At 35.9% G+C, this 18,999-nt stretch overlaps 1 long non-coding RNA gene across 2 annotated transcripts; it reads right to left on the reverse strand.

Moving 5' to 3' along the window:
* Nucleotides 1-4,543: 4,543 nt before the first annotated feature.
* Nucleotides 4,544-7,798, reverse strand: LOC110878698. Of its 2 annotated transcripts, XR_002558159.2 has the most exons (7): nt 7,365-7,798; nt 7,154-7,236; nt 6,416-6,688; nt 5,808-6,076; nt 5,458-5,559; nt 4,950-5,121; nt 4,544-4,878 (listed from the first exon to the last, which is right to left on the reverse strand). It is a non-coding gene; the product is annotated as an uncharacterized LOC110878698 (long non-coding RNA). The 2 variants fall into 2 exon arrangements; XR_002558160.2 differs by lacking the exon at nt 7,154-7,236.
* Nucleotides 7,799-18,999: the final 11,201 nt, after the last annotated feature.

The following is an 18,999-nucleotide window of genomic DNA, read 5'->3' on the forward strand; positions in this document are numbered from 1 at the left end:
TAAAATTTGTGAGTGGAGTTTTGTATAAAAAGTGGTTGTGAGTGTAGGAGAGAGAAAATCTTACTCTTCATCTGTATATTTGAGGGGACACTTTTCACCCCCTATAATTTTTTAATATATTTTGAAAGAAATTGTGAGTGGAGGATAGAGAAAATGTAATGATAAAGATATAAAAGAATATAATTTAATTGAAAAGAAGAGAGAATATGTAGTGTTTTTCAGTATATTTTAGGGTGAAAATTGATGAAATGGATGTGAATGCTCTAAGGGGTGAGGGGTGCACCCCTTATGATATGTGAGGAAATTTCCACCCATCCAATCATAATGTATTATGTTATTTCCTCTCTTGTCCAAAAATCACAAAGGGTGGTTTCCCTTCATGCCATGGGGTAAACTAATTTTTTTTTCTTTTTTTAAACTACCTAATTAAAAATAAAACATAATTTTAACAAAATAAAAGTACATTAAATTAAAAAAAAAGAATTAGTATTAAGCACCCCCCCACGTTGCGGCGGGGGCGAACACTAATGCCACACTACTGCCAAGGACCACCGACACTGAAGTTGCGGTGTTAATGCGAAGAAATTAAACCGAAACGTAAAACATAGAATAAAATAACTAAGTTGATCTAGGACTCGCGCGTTACGATGAACCCGCATCTATTTTTTCCCGTTTGACAGGTTCATCGTAATCTATATGTAATATATATATCATTACTAATATACAAACCATAATGCATACATGACAACAGCCATTGCATCAATATGTTGCAAATTATATTTATACAAGATTTTTGCTAAATTAATTAGATTATTAAAAATAATAATAATTTACAAATAAAACAACACAACTTTGAATGGATCAAACCGATTGAATATGGTAAGATAATGAAACCATTATTTGATTATGGTACAACCACTTAAGCACAATTTACAATTATACATGCATACAAAACAGATTGAATTTGGTAAGGTAATGAAACCATTATTTGATTAAGGTACAATCACTTAAGCACAACTTACAACTAATATTTGATTAAGATATTACCACCTAAGCACAACTTACAACCAAACATGCATATAATTATTTCAAATTGATAGTATATAAATATTACATTAAAATAAACTAACTAAACTTACATTAACTAAAGTAAAAAAAAAACATTACATACAGTTAAACATACTAAAAATATAAAAGCATAAAAAATTTAGAAATTACATGGCCATCAATATTTTTTTGTAATCTCGCGCTTTCGGGCTAGTGTGATTTCCAATATCTCCGGTGGAACATTGTCGTGTGGCATGTTAAACGTCTCTAGATCCTTATCAAAGCTAATCGATCTCAACGTCTCTCGATGTTAATCCGCCAACTCGATATATTTTTCCTCTCGTTTCTTTTTAATTTCCACCAACTCTTGTTTCATAAATTTGTATTCTTGGAACTTGTCGGACATACCAACTGACCTTTCGCTCGACGTTGCGGGTCCTTTATCCTTTTTCTCTTTCTTTTTTTGCTTTGTTGGAGATGGGTCTACATTTATGTTGGGTATATCACTACCTGTTTGGTAGTTACCCGAATCCGATGACTTTCTTTATTGCCCCGAACTACCACTATCCTCACCCACCAATGGTACCGGGACCCATTCCTCATACTTTCTAACCACCTCCCACGCCTCAATATGAGGAAAGCCACCCGAATGTTGTTTTTGGTAATCTTTTAAAGCTTGTTTCATAACATGAGCATCGTCACTCCTGCTAGGATGTAAACGATCCTATAATAAAAATATTAATTTTATAAATGTAAAAAATAAGAATATATTAGGGTAAAAATAAAAGTATATAAACGTAAAAAAATATACCGCTTGATGCCAAAAACCGTTGAATAAGTTCAACTTTGCTTGCATAGCTTTCAATTTCGGACGGACTTGATGAACGGTCCGTGAGCTTCCTCCAACGGTTGCATTGTAGTGTGCAAGAACTTTCTTCAAAAAACCCTTCAGATTTTTGGGCATTTCTTTTTTTCTTGTTAAGACTATAATGCACATACTCCATCGCTAAAGCCTCTTCTTGTTTCTTCGTCCATCTTTGCGGATCCGCCCTACCCCTTTTTCATTCCCTTCATGTTCGGCTTCTTCACCTTCAAGATATTCCTCTTCGTTGACTTCTTCGTCTTCATCTAAGTTTTGAGTCTCGTGTACAAATTCTTCATCTTCGTTGTCATTGTATATGGGAAGCATGTGTTCAACATTATCTCTTGGAGATTGAGTCGGTGGACTCCGTTAAGCAAACGGGTCAAAAGCGTTTTGGGCTTCCGTAGGATACTCGTACACACCCGATGCAACCATCGTGGGACCTTGTGGTAATGAAAAAAAATTGTGGTAGATAGTTGGGTTGGGGTTGGGTGTTGTAAAAACCCGTTTGTGGAAAAAATTGTGGTGGAAAGTTGGGTTGGTACACACTCGATCCGCCTCGTCTACTTTGCGAGCCGTGCCCCCTCGCATTCAAACTAGAACCCGAAACTTTTTTCTTGCCATCGACCTTATGGTAATGAAAAAAATTGTGGTAGATACTTGTTTTTTTTAAGAAAACGGTCATATAGCCGTTGCCACAACGTTCATGCCCAACTTTCACTTTCTCCCTTCCCAGCATGCGGCATACAGTCCCCGATTTAGAAGCTTGCCATGCCGCATAAAAAGGTGGCGGCGGTGTTCCCCTTGCGGCAAAAAGGCTTGCCACACCCCTTGCCGCTTCCACCCCGTACACCCTTATAGGTGTCACTTGATAATTGTATAGAAATTTAATACATAGAACTTTCTTTTTCTTTTTACCAGTGTCACGATGTTGAAAGCTAAGTCCGGCCTTGGTGGCGGTTTTAATTTTCAAATTATTTTCTCATAATCGTTTACAATTTAAAAATCATTGTTTGATGTAATCCAACTTAAACTATTCAAAATTTGGATAAACAATCGTATGAGCATGTATTACTAATATCAAATAGAGTTATTCTATATGTTGATACAAAAAGATGTTCAATAACATGAAATGGCACTCAAATAATTGAGCCATACAATCAAGATCTACGGTCAATATCAATCAAACCGTAGCATCTATTGTGGCATGCTCTGATATAGAGTTCAACAATGATAATATTCAAAGAACGAAGAAACAGAGTTCCCACGATTAATTGCACGGTCAAAGGCAATGTATAGATTGACCTTTACACTTTTCTTACTATAGAAAGAAGCATTTACCGTATATTATGTAGGTAACCTCATTGACTTTGACCCCTTGGCCTTGAAAAATATAAAAATTAAGGAGATTCTATATTTGCAACATAAATGGTGTTTGTGAAATTCATTGTAATATCTACATTCTAACACTTATGTTGCATTTGTAAATCATCATCATCATATTCAGTAAATCCTAGTAAATCCTACCAATAGCAAAACTAAGGTAGGGTCTGAGGAGGGTAAGATGTAGACAACCTTACCTCTACCCCGTAGGAATAGAGAGGCTGCTTGGAATAGAGAGGCTGCTTCCAGTGAGACCTCTGGCTCGATGGTAGTTTTGTATCAAACCTTGGACATAAGGCACATAACACTTGACAATTAAGACAAAGACCAATTAGTGAATGTACTCCGTTGTCTTTCGGCTATCAATTAGACAAAAATTGTTACACGGTAACTGAAGTGGCATTCAATTTTTTTAAAATTGTTATAGACAAAAATAATTTTAATTTAAAATTCTTTATAAAATTGATTTAAATTTAAATAAAATTAGGTGTTAGTACCCAAAGGTGTTATATTGATAAAATTAAAAAAAATGAAAGGGTATTTTAGTCATTATATTGATAATTTTGGTGTTAGTACCCAAAGGTGTTACAAAATTGAAACCATAAAACCTAAACCTGATAAAAAAAGTTAGTACCCAAAGATGAAACTAGCTATAAACCATAGGGTCCATCATCTATGTAATTAACTCTAACATTAGAAATAGCATTTGTGTTGTTAAGTCCATTAGAAAACATCACCAGATCCTTTTTTTTTTTTTTTTGAGAATTAAAGTTGGGTGATCAACTAAGGTTGTCTATATTTAATGTCATGTGAATATTAGAAAGTGCCAATCAAAACCAAACGAAATTCTATTGCCGACAAACCAATTAACCAATAGTTTCAAAAGATGATGAGTTAGTGTGATGAGCACGTCATTTTATTCATCAAGATTAAAAGGCACAAGCAAGGAGGGTGTCGATAGTCAAGACAGGGAGGTCTGAATCAAATTTCAACATTGTGTGTATATGGTCATTGAATTTTCTATAATTGTCATCACATCTACAAATAAATTTTGTTTCGTCTCCCTACACATAGGAGCTATAATATTCAATCATTGCCCTAACTTTCTTTAATTCTAAAAGTCAAAACTAAAAATAGTAATTATTTAGAACTAGATTTTATCCCGCACGCGTTGCGCCGCGGATTCCACCACAATCACCCGATCATTTAACCCCGACACACCCCTCAAATTTTGTTTTTGCCCTCCCTCTGTAACACAACAATTCTATTTGTTTCTATTTATCAAATAAAAGAGAAACTGCTTCCCACTCCAATAGGTTACATGTAGAGAGAACAATTTAGTTACATATTATTAGACATCAAACCCTGCTGAAAAAAAAAAAAAAAAAAAACATACATCATGGATGCCAAACAAACCCACCAAAATTGCATGTTCTTCAAGGGTCCACAAAAAGAAACTACGTGTAATAGATATGCATCCCAAGTAAAACTACCTTACAATTAATTGATTCTCAGGTATTAGAATCTCTAATCTATGTTGGGTGCCTGCCACTTAATTTCCTTCATCAGTCTCTTTCTATCAGTCTCTGTTTGAGAACAAAATGTAGTTGTTTAAATAGACACGCGCCTTGGTCGTTGTTCAAAAAAATGTACACACCTTAGTCGTGTGAGTGATATTTGGTGCGAACCACGTGTCGGCTTTGATTAGGCAGTGATGAGGGAGTCTAGTGCAATCTTGGATGCTAGCTGTTGAAGAATGTTGACACCTAAAGAAGCGAAATTTGGATAGCTTTGTTGCCCTACTTGAACCAGAAGTCTTGTATTTTTAACTTAATAAGGACAAAGCAAATGTTGGATAGATCAATAATCATATTGATGTATGTATCTAGACAATCGTCAAATCTGTGTATACTATTATAGAATAGCTTCCCCTTTTTTTCTTATTTTAACGGGTAACAGCTCGTATGATGACCAACAAAAAGTGACACAAATCAGGTCCCCATTAAAAAAAATACTTAAAACAAAAAAAAATCGGTTTGGCCACCGGTGTGGTTTGCCGGTTCAAGCGCTCTGGACGGTTTCCGGCTGGTTCAAATAGACTCAACCGGACCGACTATGTGGCCAAGTCTGAAAACATTGTACAAATATAAAAAAATTCTAACTACCTTGTTCGACTTCGAATGTGTAACCATTCGAGCCACGCCCATTGATGACAAGTCCATAAGAAGAAGAAAGCTTTCACCCATGCCCTATGTGTGTCTTGGTCTCTACAGATACCAAACAAATGTTTACATGCTTAGACTTTCCAAGTCAAACTCATTATTTTCAATTTTAAATTAGTCCTACAAATATCCAAAACATTTGATCCATAACTTTCAGTTTTACACAAATACACATAATAAAATCCACATGCTAAATTCATTTTAAGGACATTAATTTATGTTTTGATTTGAAAAAGTAATATTAAAGGTTGACCACAAAGGTCAGCGCGTAAGGTTTTCACTTTTGAGCTTACCTGGTGGCCTTTTTTTACCAATCACCAGCAAGAACAGTTTGATCTCTGGCAGGGAAAGGAAAGAGGACCGGATCCGAGGGCGGCTGTAGATTTTCGTGCCGCCATAGCCTCTGGCGGCCTTTTGAAGGCCAGGTCACAGGAAGCAGAAGAAGCTACCAATCTGATCCTTCGCTTGAAGCATGTATGTAAAATTGTTGCCCAGTGGGATCGGGCAAGTTTTACCATAAGTACCATCCTACATTGAGTTTCTTCCGTCTTGTGGCCCATTCCTGAAAATAATAAGGTTAAGGATAAGTTATTTATTTTTAAAACGATTAACTCACACATCTTCTTGATCTACACCAATGTACTCTTTGATACTCCTAGGCTACAAGCCCTTTAGTGGGTCGTGTTATGTATTCGTGGATTCTACATTCTTGATAAGAAAATTAAGTCTTGGTTGTGAGTTGGTGTCTTGGTGACTTGTACATTCTTAGTACACTTGATAGGAAAGTTATGGTCCTTAGTCATGTAAGGTGACATGTACATTCCTAAATTATAACATGACACCTAGGAAAACATAATGTCTCAGACATTCCTAAATATATATTTCACTATTTATCATTTACCTGAAAATATCACTTGAACTCCTTGGTCAGAACCCTAGATAATTGCTCAGCCATTGCTTTAATCCCTTTATCGAAACCATAGGTCACTGCTCCGCCTATCTCTCATGTCAACCACCATGAAGACCCAAAACAAATTGATATTTTTTTCCAAAGCAGCCACCCCAGTTCATTTTTATGATGGCTGCCGGTGGTGAGCTAAGTTTGATAAATCAGCGGAGACCACCCGTTTATAATCAAAAGAAACAACGGAATCCATAACGGTGCTTTAAACTCCTGCAATATCAATTAACACAATCGACGTACAGCAATAAATTAATCGATTTCTATTTCAGCAATAATCCTTCTCCGCTATGCCATGTATACCAAGATACCCCGTCAATTCTTAAGTTAAAACTTTCACTAAACCTACATATGCATCCTAAATTTAACAGAAGCATAATGCAAAATGACGTTCCAAATTTCCATAAATAAAAAATTACAGATCTGTGAACCCAAAGTGCATAATAATAATGTCCATAAATTAAAGAATAAATTTCGTACATTAGCTGCAAAATCAATCGTGGTCCAAGAAATAGCATACAAACAAATGGAAACAACAAAGTAGCATAGAAAACAATTAATTAAAAGTTAAAACCTAAGAGTATATCAAGGATTTGAAAAGGAAAACAATATGAAAGCTTTAATCTTGGAAGATGAACATGGGTTATTATTCAAGATTATGTAATTATGTATTACTACCTGAAGAAGGTTCGTTTACAGGGCGTGATTGAATAGAAGAGACGACGATGGTGATGGAGGTGGAGGTTTATAAGTCCAAAAGCCTAAAAAGGTTACACTCCAGAAATTAGAACATCACTTTCGAAATACTCATAATATTTTTGTTTACATTGCAAAACTCCAAAGCTAAACACCAAAGAAAACAGAATAATAGGGGTGAAGACAGACGTACCCACAATCCCAAACCATTTACACCTCCTCAAGGTATCAATTTCATTCTCCATTTCGACTTCTCACCGACATCAATGGCCACTCAACTTCCAAAATAGAGTAAACCAAGACTCACATCACACCCACAACACAAACCCCAGGTAGTTCCATAGAGATAACAGCGCATCATCCTCGCCGAATACAAAAAAAAAATCGAAAGCAATAACAGAATATAGAAGCAAGAATACATGCCTGTTAAACAACAACACCAAAGAAGATGTCGAGAAAATCACCTGCATCGCCGTATCGTCGGTAACAGATGGTCGCCGGGTAGTTTATCTGGTGGCCGGCGATTATCTCCAGGTCCCTCTCTCATTAACCCTAGATTTACTCTCTATTTCTGCGAATGTGAAAAGGAAAAGGGAAGAAATAACCCAGGACACGTAGCAAAAGGGCAACAACTCAAAAGGACAGGTGTAAACTTGAAGTAATGACACAGCTATTTAATATCACTGTACCAACAATGGAAGCAAACGTACAACCTAGATGAGCAAAAAACTCCTTTTTTTGCAAATGGTACAACCACTATAAGCCTAATTGTGTTGCAAAATTATAATATATAATTACCTTAATATGACTAATTACATGATACTAATATAAATTAAAGGTTTTTGGTAAGCGTTAACAGTACAAAAATATGTTACATTTGACGTAAACTATTATTGTATGTATTTTCTTTTTTTTTTTTTTTCATATTCTCATCATGAACAAAAGTGTAATTAAGACTGAGGATAAAACAAGCATACACCACGCTCTCTGCACTCGAGTGACCATATGTGCCGCCTCAAGAATCCGGTTAACTCCACCATCCCTCTCCCTTACACTTGTCCTATTGATGCGAAGTTGATCATGATTTGGAATCTCAGAGCATGTGATATAAGTAAATGAGCTAGGAGAAAGTTGAAGTTAAGACTGCGGGGTATGGGGCGGGGGTTTGGGCGTGGGTGGGCTGAAAACGCCCAAGCCACCACCCCGGGTGGGCATGGGTTTGGGCGTGGCCCCTTTTTCGTGGGTTTCAAGCCGAGCGTGGGGCGGTCTAGCCAAGCTGACATGGCGGGTTGTGAATGGCCAAACTAGGCTAGCCGTTGGGCTAGCCGTTGGGCTATTTTAAAAAAAAAAAATTCTTCCTTTATAAATACTTTACAATATTTATCATTTTTCTCACACAAAATCAAACACATAAAACACAATCTCGCCATGAGTTCTTCAAGTTATACTGAATCGTCAGCATCATCTGACGATGGGGCGGAAATATTTCTACAAACGATCGCGACGGTGGTGAAAGTTATCGTTGAAAACGAAGAGGAGGAGGAAGAGAGTCAACAACCTAAACGCAGAAGAAGGTACATCGCTCGTGAATGGGTTACCGCTAACGATTTGTTGGTAAGCGATTACTTCTCAGCTGAATCTAAGTATGATGAAAAAATGTTTAGGCGTCGTTTTCGTATGAGTAGAAACTTATTTTTAAGGATATCTAGAGATCTTGAAGAGAAGTATGTTTATTTTCAACAAAAACCCGATGTAACCGGACAATTAGGATTTACTACGTGGCAAAAGGTCACGACCGCACTTAGGCAGTTAGCGTACGACAATAGTTCGGACATTATGGATGACTATTTAAAAAGGTCTGCACATGTAGCTAGAGAAAGTCTTCACAACTTTTGTTCGTGTATTCTAGAACTCTATAGGAAAAGATATTTGAGAAAGCCCTCGTTCAGTGACATGCAACAATTATTGGAACATCACGCAGATTATCATGGGCTACCCGGGATGCTAGGTAGTTTAGATTGTATGAAATGGGCTTGGGAACTTTGTCCTACCCAATGGCAAGGCGCTCACACGAGTGGATTTCACGGGAGTCCAGCCATCATGCTTGAAGCGGTTGCGTCCCAAGATCTTTGGATATGGCATGCGTTCTTCGGTATGCCAGGTTCACATAATGATATTACCATCATAAACCACTCGCCCCTTTTCAATGATCGAATAAATGGTATAGGACCCAAAGGAACTTTCTTTGTAAACGAGGTTGAGTACGTGTATGGGTACTACATAGTTGATGGAATTTACCCAGAGTGGGGGGTTTTTGTAAAATCATTCACAAAACACGGTACGACAGATCCAAAGAGATTAAAGTTTAACAGGGTACAGATGGCTGCACGTAAAGACATCGAGCGAGCATTCGGTGTTTTGAAGAAAAGGGGCGAATATTACAAATGCCTTGTCGACTATTGGACAAGAATCAGGTAACGTAACAGACCAAGATAAAGCGGTTAATGAATTTTGGATCAAGTCAAGGGATATACATCACAACCTTCGATCTGATTTGGTAGAACATGTTTCAACGATTCCTGGGTTCGAAACCGACGAAGACGACGAAGAATGATTGTTTTTTATTTTAATAATTATTATGTTTGTTTATGTATTTAAAAAAATATGTTTTTTTTATGTTTTTAATTAATTTAAATATATATTAAAAAAAATGATGATGTGGCTAGGCCACGCCGGCCCAACCCACGCCCAACCCAAGCCCCACCATACCCCATTAAAACTTGGGTTTGGGTTAACATCCACGTGTCAGCAATTGCCCCAACCCACGCCCAACCCAAGCCCCACCATACCCCGCAGTCTAAAATAAACATAACTTTTGAACCGTTTGGAGTTGGTCTCGTCCCTCTCTCTTCCACTCTACTAATTGTCCTAGTGATGCGAAGTTAATCATGAGTTGACATATTCATATTAGAGCAACTAATATAAGCAAATGGGTTAGAAAAAGTCCTAATTAAAATGAATATAACTTTTGAATTGTTTGGAGTTACACGATGTGTAAATTATAAACGAAACGGTGTGGCTGACTGGTTTTATAAACGAAACGGTGTGGCTGACTGGATATACTGACAACCCACCCACCCTCGGACCCAATTTCTCTGTTTGGAGCATTGAATTTGATTTTGCCGATTTCTCCAAAAATATAACCTGGTTTCACTTCCTTTGTAAAAACACGTGAATGTAGTTAATAACGTGTTTATTTAATTATCTAATTTTGTATTTAATTAGTGAATTTCTATTTCCTAAGATTTCACCAATAATCCAAGTTCATATTTTCTTTATAGATAGTGCGTTGTTTACTAATTATTTCATTTCAATTAAAGAATAAAGAGTGTTATTTTTAATAAAAAATAATCTTTTGTGCTTCCACTATTAAGTCCTCTCATCATCCTCTCACACATCAAAACTTTTATCTGACACCCAACTCTGGAGAACATCCTACGATGTCTTTATGGAAGTAACTCTTCAAAAACCATTACCAGCCTTCAAAAAAATATATACAATGGATTCTTCAAGTTCAAGCGATTCGTGTAATAGATCTGTTTTGTCATCCTCATCCGATGACGGGGCGGAAATATTATTATCAATAGTCGCGATGGTCATGAAAGCTATTGTTGAAGATTCAGATGAAGGGACTTCCCAACCCCAATCCAAACGGAGAAAGTATATTGTTCGTAACGCGAAACCGCAAACGATTTGCTGGTAAGCGATTAATTCTCACCGAACCAACGTATGATCAAAGAATGTTTAGACGTCATTTTCGTAACAGTAAAAAAATATTTTTAAGAATATCAAAGGATTTAGAGGATAATTATGTTTTTTTCTGACAAAAACCCGATGTGCGTGGTAATTTAGGATTTACCACGTGGCAAAAGGTTACGGCCGCCCTAAGACAATTGGCTTACGACAATAGTTCCGACATAATGGACGACTATTTAAAAATGTCAGCACGAGTGGCTAGGGAAAGTCTTCACAATTTGTGCGTGTATCATTGAAGTATATATGAAAAGATACTTGAAAAAAACCGACGTTTGGTGATATGCAACAAATTTTGGAACATCACACTGAATATCATGGTCTCCCCAGGATGATAGGTAGTTTAGATTGTATGAAATGGGAGTGGGAACTTTGTGTGACAACTGTCAAATTTGCATGCATCAGTACAATTATTAAATAATGATTAGTGCTTAATGACTGTGCTAAATTACAATTAATTACTTGAATTGCTTTCTGATTATTACCATATACATACATGTGCATCATATATTGCTTAATGTCATGTCATTATTGCATGAGAACTTTATTGCTTAAAAGTGCTGACAGAGTTCAGTACATAGACAGACAATGTGTTGAGGCACAGAATGAGCCAGAAACCAAGTATTATACTAGTATAGTGTGTAGGAAAGTAAGGATCACAAAACTGCCTTCCTAGTGATAGTTTAAGTGCCGGAAAGTGCCTAAAACTCACATAAACTGCAGAATTCTGCAGAAAATCAGCAAATTCAGCATTTAAACACACTAAAATCATGCAGAAATATGGTTAAATGGTCCTGAATACTTTCCTAAGTGTCGGGAATCAAAACTGTCATAAAAAGGTACATAAAGCACACTAAACTGCATAGTTTAGCACCTTAACGAACCGGTAACCAACCGAACAACCGGACACTACCTGAAACACCAAATTTGCACTAGAAGCACTGTTTTAACATTACCAAGCTAGTTATGGTCCCTGAACATCATAACACACTATATAAATATCTAATGACCAGATCCCGAAAACCTCCCGAAATCTTCCCGAAAACCTCCCGTTTAGCTTCAAAATCCATCCGTTAGCTTTGGGTACCTACAAATGGAAACACACTCAAAGTAACCATGTTTTATGATAATAAACACTTAAAACCTTATATTTACACATGTTAAAACACACTTATTTACCCTTCTATCAACATTATAATACAATTAACCAATTTATCATCATACAACCTCCCAAATATTTAAAAATTAATATTAAATCTTATCCTACTTTAAATGTCGAATAGAATGCTTCTATTATTTCTAATAAAATATTATCCTTAAATTTGAATTGTGAATTTAAGATATTTTTAAATAACCAAATTATTTATCACCAAAACCAAATTTTGTATTAATATATTATTTATTTTTAATTTCATTATTAAATAAATTATTATATCGGTTTTACTACATATTTTTTTTTAAAACAAATTGTATATAACTTTCAATATTACTTCATATATAAAATTAGATTTATTACGGGTTTTTTAAATATAATTTATATTTTGTCACTCAAATGGATGCTTATTTGCTTCTTAAATAACATGTTTGACCATTATATCTTCTTTTCGATAATCATCTCCGCAATCACCATATCTATCACGTACCGAATGTATCTGTTAGTTTTTTTAAATATAATTTTTTTATTATTTGGTCTATAAAATCATATTTATTCAACCTCTATAATACACGTGAGTTTTTAAAGATATAACTTAATTTATTATTTGGTAAACAATATTACATTTATTCAACCCGTGTAATACATTTGGTTTTAAATATATAACTTTTTTTATTAAATATCCTAACTTTCTCAATTTGGCCGATAATAATCCCAACTCAGCTATTGGCCGATAATAATCCAAACTGGTCCACTTTTGGCCGATGATAGTCTGACGTGACCGTGTCGTCCCGATCAGTCAAAAACCCAATTAACCTAGGTAGCTAGGGTAAGTCGGGTATCGTATCCACGAAGAGCATGTGGTCAGTATTGCATGACCTGTTCGATTAGTTATACTATTTACAAAAATGTACAAAGTAATTATGAAGTTTGCTAATTTTTATAAGTGTGTTTGATTTTGAAAAGAAATCGGAGTGAACCGACAAATTGATATTACTACTTATTAACTAAAATTGCAAAACTTAATTGATTAGTTAAAAATACTAAATGAGAAAACGAATCACGCCCGGGTTTCGGATTAATAAGTATCTAGAGTTATTTAACATGAATGGTTTGATTATTTTATGAACACCAATGACTTCTTGAGTTTGTTAATTTGAATCCTAATCTTAGACATCAACAATCGTCTATCATACGCAACCGGTGCAAGATAACTATCACAATATGAGACAATAGTATGCTTTATTAATCAAGAACAAAAACCAAACCCTAGCATAAATCACAACTTAATGGTAGCAATCATCTCTCAACGTCAATGTTGCAAGAAAACTTAACAATTTCGAGTTCAAAGCAATACTAACAAATGATTCACAAAATTTCAATCAAAGATTAACAAATGTTTGTATCAAACCAAAACATGAAAAACAAACCCTAGAAACTCACAACCTTTCACCCGGGGATGATCTTGAAGAAATTAGGTACTCATGGTTGATGATTAATCTTCAAAACTTGATGGAATATGATAGTGGATCAAATGGAACCTTCAAAAATGTCTCCAAATCCCCTCTGGAAGTCCAGAATGGAGTTCCCCTAGCTAGGTATTCGAAATTGGGTTTTAACTAAAGTTTTCCCCAAATCACGCTGGGGACCAGCGTCTGGGACGCTGGTCTGGGCGTCTGGGACGCCGGTATCAGAAGTCTTTGTCCGGTTTTCACCGTTTAGCTCCGTTTTTCGCTCCCGTTCTTCCTAACTTCATTCCCAAGCTCCATTAAGCTTCTAAAATACACCTTAAACATGTCAAGGCCTGCAAAATACAAACCATCTCAAAGTAGTGTATTCTAAAACTCAATTTCACATAAATCGGTAAAATTAAACACGTTAAGCTTTGGAAATTTACCAACCCATCACATCCCCACACTTGTCATTTGCTTGCCCTCAAGCAAATCTGCTTTTCACTTTCACGTGGGTCGAACGAGAAACACACGTCCATATCCGAGACTAAGGTTAAGGTGTAAAGTCATACCCGGTTCAAACTTTTTACAATTTATAAAATATCTAACGGTAAAGTAAATAATCACATATAAAATGGTTATCCAAGATTAACCCGCCCTCGAAACCAATAAATCATGCACATCCCTCACAATGTTCTCTCCACTCGGTTTAAAATTGGCTAATAATTGATGCATTAGCGCTTTTGAAATAATCACTCAAACCGATTAGAACACGTACCCGCATAGGCTTGCAACTCAATCATTCTCCACCACCGAACACGAATACTAAGCACAAGTCAAAAGGTCTTTGGAGGGTTGTAACGGGGCTAGGTTAAGGGTATGGAATAGGATGTTTTTTTTTAAATGGCTAAGGTGATGAAAAATTTGATTTTTATTACAAACGACTACTCTAAACTAAACTAAATTATAAACATCAAATACAAGGCAAAAACTTTAGCCTTTTATTCAACAACTACTAACTTCATATTTTTGTATCTTTCTCAACAATTTTCCTCTTCTTTTTTTTTCGCAACATTTTCTGATTGATTTTTTTTTTTGCAAGCACAACTATACAAACAAATAATCCTACAATCGAATTTTCATCACACGGGTTTAAAAGAAAAGGTTTAACGGTTATGGGCTAAACGGGTTGGTCAAACGAAAGGATTAGGCTCAAAGTGGGCGACTAGGGGATTTATTTGGGTAAGGATGGATAAATGGTGTAAAAGAAAAAGGTTTACCTAACGCCTTAATCATTCTCGTGCTTGTATTCGGTTTATGGTCTCGAACGTATCAAAAGTTGCAAGTTCTACAATACGCGATCAATGGTCCACTCAAACAAAGAAACATGTATATGTAAATCTATGATATAAAAGTGGCTCAAAACCTCACGTATAAGGGTATGGTATGTGATATGCATAATGTACTAGTTTCTTAGGCGAATTATTCCCAAATAACCACCCGTTAAATACCCGTCATGCTATTAATTCGAACTTAACCATGACAAAAGACCAAATGGGTTGTGCCATCCCTCGTTGACTTAGTTACTTGTGCTTTTTAGATCGCTTCAAACAAAGACATTTTTGAAAAATTTTGAAAATTTTTTGAAATTTTTCCCCCACATCCCCACACTTGAGGTAAACATTGTCCTCAATGTGTAGTGTTTAAATGAACGGGTCAAAAATCAAAAACTTTTACTAACTCCCCCATCCCCACACTTGAGGCAAACATTGTCCTCAATGTGTAAGAACTAGAGTTTTAAAACGCACAAGAGTTGTGACATGGCTAATCTCCCCAAAGTTTCACCCCGGAAAATAAAATACAATTTACAATCCACTTATTTGCGAACTAAAAAAATCAAAAGTAAAAAGGGAACATATGCACCTGATTTTTGGAACTCATTCGTCGTGTGCTCTTCTTCTCTTCAAGAAAGCGGTCGTCCCACGAACATAATGTACCTACAAATCTTAACCCTTGTGTAGAAGCATGCTTCTCACAACCATTAAAATTTATTAGCTACCTAGTTCTACCACTTTTATGAAAATATTACCAAGTCATACGTTAATTCACTTTGATTTATGTGGAAAAATAATTTACAATAACAACAAACCTAACTCACTTTCGTAGGAATCACGGTTGCATTTAGCTTATGCAACAAGCCCTTTTAAACCACCCGATAGCTCGAGAGGACGAGTAGGTCTCGTGAGGGTTATATAGGGAACACACCCACAACGTTCATTTAACTAGGAAAAAAATTAATCAAACAAAAATAATACAAACTCTACAACAATCATACCTGATTTGCCTCTCATGGTGGTCGAAATGCACATTTGCCTACCGAGTTTCCAACATACGCTCAGTAGTTGGCATGCGGGATCCATTCTCTTTTTATTTTACGCGGCATGCGTATTAAACTACTTTGGGGACGAATTGTCCAATGTCTTGCAAGGCCACCCTTCGAATCCTTGTACCCACACCTTCATCCCCAACTTTGTTGGTTGGAGTGATAAGTATGGGAGAGGGATCGATATGAACGTGGGCTTCTTTTGGCTTTGACCCGTCTCGCGGTATTATGTCTTCATCTTGGTTCAAACATTCATTTTCTTGCTCCGGAAGTTCTATAACCTCGTCCACCACATCACCATCCACCATTGTACCACTAGCCAACACCTCTTGGTCTCGTGTAAATTGAGCCAATTCTTCGGCGAGATGACCCACTTTCTTTGCCAAGTCTTCATGAGCTTTATCTGTTACTTCAAACTCTTTCTTTATTTCGGCTTTGAACTCTTGATATGAATTAGTAAGAGCTTGATGTGAATTGGTAAGAACTTGTTGTGAGTTGGTAAGATTACTCACAGCATTCATGATGGCATCAAATTTCAAATTTATCGAGTCATGAGGTTCCTCGTATGCCGGTTGAGGGTATTCATTATAATAATCATCATACACCTCCCGGTAACTTGAGAAATGTGGCAATTTGGGTTCATAGTAGTACTCTTGATACTGTGGTGGTGGTGGATTACCGTATGGATAATATGAGGATGGACAATTGAAATCTTCATAGTCCGCCCTCCTATATTCAAACAATCCGCTGAGGTAGTCTTCCCGTTCCTTGTTGGCTTGAACTTTTTCGTGAAAAACAGAGCAATCTTCTAAATAATGCTCTCCGCTTCCGCAACACTCGCACGGATCATCATCTACCCAATTCATATTGAAAGACTGTACCTGCAAAACATGTACCTGCACAAACAAGCTCAACCACCGAAGTAAAATCACAAATATACAAGAAAAAGGAAAGAAAATAAGCTAAACTAAAATCGAACAAGCAATGAAATACTAAGCGCACTAGCTCCCCGGAAACGGCGCCATTTTGACGTGACTGTGTCGTCCCGATCAGTCAAAAACCCAATTAACCTAGGTAGCTAGGGTAAGTCAGGTATCGTATCCACGAAGAGCATGTGGTCAGTATTGCACGACCTGTTCGATTAGTTATACTATTTACAAAAATGTACAAAGTAATTATGAAGTTTGCTAATTTTTATAAGTGTGTTTGATTTTGAAAAGAAATCGGAGTGAACCGACAAATTGATATTACTACTTATTAACTAAAATTGCAAAACTTAATTGATTAGTTAAAAATACTAAATGAGAAAACGAATCACGCCCGGGTTTCGGATTAATAAGTATCTAGAGTTATTTAACATGAATGGTTTGATTATTTTATGAACACTAATGACTTCTTGAGTTTGTTAATTTGAATCCTAATCTTAGACATCAACAATTGTCTATCATACGCAACCGGTGCAACATAACTATCACAATATGAGACAATAGTATGCTTTATTAATCAAGAACAAAAACCAAACCCTAGCATAAATCACAACTTAATGGTAGCAATCATCTCTCAACGTCAATGTTGCAAGAAAACTTAACAATTTCGAGTTCAAAGCAATATTAACAAATGATTCACACAATTTCAATCAAAGATTAACAAATGTTTGTATCAAACCAAAACATGAAAAACAAACCCTAGAAACTCACAACCTTTCACCCGGGGATGATCTTGAAGAAATTAGGTACTCATGGTTGATGATTAATCTTCAAAACTTGATGGAATATGATAGTGGATCAAATGGAACCCTCAAAAATGTCTCCAAATCGCCTCTGGAAGTCCAGAATGGAGTTCCCCTAGCTAGGTATTCGAAATTGGGTTTTAACTAAAGTTTTCCCCAAATCACGCTGGGGACCAGCGTCTGGGACGCTGGTCTGGGCGTCTGGGACGCCGGTATCAGAAGTCTTTGTCCGGTTTTCCCCGTTTAGCTCCGTTTTTCGCTCCCGTTCTTCCTAACTTCATTCCCAAGCTCCATTAAGCTTCTAAAATACACCTTAAACATGTCAAGGCCTGCAAAATACAAACCATCTCAAAGTAGTGTATTCTAAAACTCAATTTCACATAAATCGGTAAAATTAAACACGTTAAGCTTTGGAAATTTACCAACCCATCATAGTCCACCGTTAAAAATAGCTTAACAGAGTTAAGCTTTTTTTTCTGAATTACAGACTGATGTTTTATGGATTTTTATCAGAACGAGGATACGAGTCAATTTATGTAAAACTTACCTCGAAACGATGCTTCAAACGACTTGATTTTTGTTAGTTGGAAATTTAAACACCTGAATTGAAGCACCCTTTTTGTCATTTGGGGCAGTATTTCGAGGTAAATTTGGCATCAATCAACTCGTATCCTCGTTCTAATCAAAAGCCCTAAAATATCAGTTTGTAATTCGAAAAAAAAAAACTTAATCCCGTTAAGCTATATTTAACGTAGACTATTATCGGCCAAAAGTGGACCAGTTCGGATTATTATCGGCCAATAACTGAGTTGGGATTATTATCGGTAAAATTGAGAAAGTTGGCATTGTTTAAATCCAATTTGCCTTTATTATTTGGTATATAAAATTACTTTTATTCAACTTGTACAATACATATGTTCTTATAGATATAACCTTTATTATTTAGAGGATGACTTAAATGAGAACGCTAAATATCGTGAGAACCATGAGAAGGAATGAAAAAACCACGAGAACTTGGTCAAAAACATTTCAAATTCAAAATTTCTTTTTTACACTTATCATTATTATTCGATTACAATGTTAGAAATTAAATTTACACGTTCAAATTTACGTGAATTCGTAAATAAAGAAAATTTACACATGTCTAAGTTTGTCATTTACACATGTGTAAATTTGTTATATTTACACATGTGTAAAAATCTAGAAAGAGTGATTTTGAGAGGAGAAATGAATTATTTGAGGCTGTAAATCCTTTTTTGATGTTGTATTTTAATTACAATGAGGTTTGTATTAAAAATA

This window comes from Helianthus annuus, chromosome 7 (genome assembly GCF_002127325.2).
Source record: "Helianthus annuus cultivar XRQ/B chromosome 7, HanXRQr2.0-SUNRISE, whole genome shotgun sequence".
Lineage (NCBI taxonomy): Eukaryota > Viridiplantae > Streptophyta > Magnoliopsida > Asterales > Asteraceae > Helianthus > Helianthus annuus.